This window comes from Octodon degus, unplaced genomic scaffold (genome assembly GCF_000260255.1).
Source record: "Octodon degus isolate 3935 unplaced genomic scaffold, OctDeg1.0 scaffold00085, whole genome shotgun sequence".
In the NCBI taxonomy this organism is placed as follows: Eukaryota; Metazoa; Chordata; class Mammalia; order Rodentia; family Octodontidae; genus Octodon; species Octodon degus.
In genome coordinates, this window is record NW_004524661.1 from 1,370,983 (window position 1) to 1,374,598 (window position 3,616).

Below are 3,616 nucleotides of genomic sequence, written 5' to 3' on the forward strand. Positions count from 1 at the left end.
TCCTTCCTTCCTTCCTTCCTTCCTTCCTTCCTTTCTTCCTTCCTTTCTCTGAGAATTGAACTCGGTGCACAGCCTTCGTTTTCATGGTCTTGAATGTTTTGCCAGCGAGCATGCTGTGGGCCCAGGACCAGGCATCAGTAGTGGGCCCTAAACAGGCACCCGTTCCTCTTGCTTTAGGCTCTAGCCCTGGGAAATCTGCTCTCAAAGTTGACCCTGAACTTCTGTCCTCATTCTCCTCTGTGAAAATCTCTGAGTGCAAAATTTACTTGAAAACAAAGCATGAGAAATTTGTTCTCCCCGCTGCTGCAGTCACCGGTACAGAACTGCGTGCTCCATTGGTCACCTTCGCCCTCTCACTTTTGCTGCCGGGACGCTCTGAGGAGGCTTCAAAGCTCACTGACAGCAGGTAGAATGAGCTCGGGGTGCCCTGTTTGCAAGTTCCCTTTGGCTCCTTTGGAGCTTTTGGTTGCATATTGAGTATTTTTGGTTGTATATCAAAGAGGCGAAGATATAAACAAATACAATTGAGAACCATCCATCCAGTCTGCTATCTTATCAATACAAGCCCCAGTCTGAGAATACTTCTTGTTTCATTTCATGTTTAAAGATATATTCATGCCTTTGTAGGCTGCCCAAGAGGAATGTTTGGTTTCCAAACATTGTCATTGGAACTGGACAAATGAAATAGAACTGGAAATACAATAGGTGACGTCTTAATCTTCAAACTTTTGGGTCTCCTGTGGTCCCATTTTACAGATTCTTGCGGATAGGCTCAGTCAGTTTCTGTCTCCTACTGAGTGGGAGTGACAGTCACCCCCAGGTCCTTCCTCTGTCCACTCTGGCATGTGATCTTGAGCCATCTTTTTCATTTAGAGAGTGCTTCTGTGCTGCTTGGGCATCCAGAGGCTGCTGGTGAGCACGTGTAATTCCTACTTTGTGTTTAGCAGTCAGAATTCCTATGACATGGGAAACGCATGCAATCTCTCAGTGAAGGAACTGCGAGCTACTGTGGCTTCCACCATCCGCCCTCCCCCCCCTCATAAGGAGAAACAATCTGAATACACGAAATTAGGAAAACATACCCAAAATGGTTGTTTAAAATTCACAGCTGTCAACATCAAGTATTCTGCGTGAGAGAAAGAATGCAAGAAACATCGGGTTAACAAAATAGCCGCAGATGGATCCGGGCGCGGTGAGGACTGGGCGGGCATTGTCCTAGCGCCACTGCGGGCAGGCTCATCTGCATTCCGGGACAAAGGTTCGCTGTTGGAGACCCTTTCTCTTCCCCCTCCTCCTCCCAAAGGCGCCTCGCCACGGGCAGTGAGGGTAGTCTGCCTCCCTCCTCCCATCCGAAACCTACAGGAACGAACACAAATCTGTTATTTTAACACAACGTGGACACAAAGTGGTGTTTTCACTCCGCATAAAGCTGGGGGAAGCCGAAGAATAGGGCCTTTTATTTGTAGGAGATACTCAAAGGAAGTAGGATTGAACCGTAGGCCAGCGTATATGAATAAAGTTGTTAGAGAATTTGCAGCCTGTGGCCTGGGAGCTCCACTGTAAGTTCCCCAACTGTCAGCTTGGAGCACTTTGCCTCAGAATGCATAATTGCATCTGTTAATTACATTTTCAGCCTGGTTCACCAACGTCGAATCAATTCACACTCCCCTCCCCCCACTTTTCGTGCTGCCTTGGAGAGGAGACTTTTTTTCCTTCAATTTAATAAACATGATTGACAACAGAAAATGTAGATTTACTTTCTTCCTATTATGACTGTATATCGAGCCTAAAATGCTCGCATGTCCTTTGTCGATGATGATAAGGCAGCCCGTTAGCAGTCACGTTCATTCTGCAGCTGGTAAGGGCCCCATTCTGTGACTCTTGTGAGAAGAGTCTTGAAAGTAACACAAAGAGATGCTTAAAGCACACAGAGACTAAAGACATTTTAAGAACCGTATCTAAAGCAAAATGGCGACAGAATGGCCACAACCAGCCTCCGACACCAGGACTTGGAGCTCTGAGGCAGCCATCCCTGGACACATTAAGTGGATAGAGCTGGAATGCCTGTCTTCTAACAACGCCTCTGAACATTGAAGCCTTGGAGTTTGCCCCGTTGAGTAGCTCCTTCACCCTAGCCCAATGTCATAAAGGCTGTTAGTGAGAAAACTGGAGTTGCATCCATCCTAGCCTACCTGGAGGAGAGGTTAGGACTGTGGGAGGGAGCCCAGGGTCCCCTCCTTTTCCTTCCCCTCCTCCACTTCTCATGGTCCCAGAAGAAAGCAGAGAGAGTCTACTTACTAGCATTTGCACTTAGTTTGTTCTCTAAATCTTCCTGTGCTAGAATCTACTTATGGCAAATTTGAGGCATGGAACTTTTAAGACAAGAGGCCTAGTGGAAAGTGCTGAGATCCTGGGGGCTCCCTCCAGCATGCATAGATGAATGTTGGGCTCCTCGTGTGGGTATAGGTTGATCTTACAGGAATCAGTTAGTTCTTGAGACAGTGGGTTGTTACAAAGCAAGAGTACCCCATGTGCTCGGCCCCTGCTGCATGAGGCTGGTTCCCCTTCTGTCTCTCTACCCCATTATGTTGCAGCCAAGGGATGCTGTCCCCAGGCCACTTGAGTTCTCCAGCCACCAGAACCATCAGCCAGTTAGACCTCTTTTCTTGATACATTACCTAGCATCAGGTATTTGGTTATAGCAACACAAAATAAGCCCAGGCACTATCTTCTCCTTATGTAGAGGGCAAAACACAGGAAAGATGACTAACTAAAGTGAGAACCCCATGGATGATGATATGATTTCTGAGGCCATAGCATGAGGTGCCATGAGTCTGGTGGTGATGACTATCAAGCCCAGCTCTGGACAGTAGCTCTGTGATGTCACTGAGAGCTTCGATCAAGCTCCTTAAATCAGGGGCTCCTTCAGAAGCTCCCTGCTGCTATTGTTTCTATTGGCCCTAATCCCAGGCACCAGCAGCAAGATTAATTACTGTTTTCTTTTTAACTACCAGAGAAGCCCTCATATTTCAAGAGAGGTAGGAGAGGAAGTAAATCTTGCAGAGCATACACGTTCTCCTTGTCTCCCTGGGGCTCTGACTGTCAGACCTAAACTTATACTGTGGTTCTAAGAGTGCAAAAATCCACATTAGTTTGCTTTCCGTTGCTGTAATAAAACACCAGAGGTAATAACCACTTACACAGAGAGGGTTTATTTGGGCTCACTCTTTTGGAGGTGTCAGTCCATGCTTTGGGGCCTATGGTGAGGTAGTACCTGAGAGCAGAAACATATGGCAGAGCAAAGTCACTTACATCATAAGCCATGGAGTAAGAATATTGAGAAAACTGGTAGAGTTGCACAGTCCCCTTCAGGGACACCCACAACAACTCTCTCTGGTGGCAGGAGACTTCTTAAAGGATCCACCCACCACCCCTGCCCCCAAGCCTAAGGATCAAACGTCTAGCAGATGGGGCTTTTGGGACATTCACTATCCAAAGTCAGGCATGGGCAGAAGAGGAGTCTGGGGGCCCTGAGCCAGCACTCACCTCTGGCAGCTGCTGGGGACACATCAGAGCCCTGATGTCTTGTGTCCTGGGCCCAGTGAGGAGTCAGAGG

The 3,616-nt window shown here is 47.7% G+C and overlaps 1 long non-coding RNA gene across 2 annotated transcripts in view; it reads right to left on the minus strand.

Annotated features, from left to right (window-relative positions):
• The window catches only part of LOC111818277, a 4,214-nt gene extending 598 nt beyond the window's left edge, over positions 1-3,616 (minus strand). The window contains exons 1-3 of one of the 2 annotated variants that reach the window (XR_002822294.1): positions 3,547-3,616; positions 1,083-1,126; positions 72-956 (exon numbers count right to left, since the gene is read on the minus strand). This is a non-coding gene — a long non-coding RNA (uncharacterized LOC111818277). Of the gene's footprint in view, positions 1-71; positions 957-1,082; positions 1,127-3,546 lie in introns of those variants that run through there. The other variant, XR_002822295.1, reaches the window with a different exon arrangement.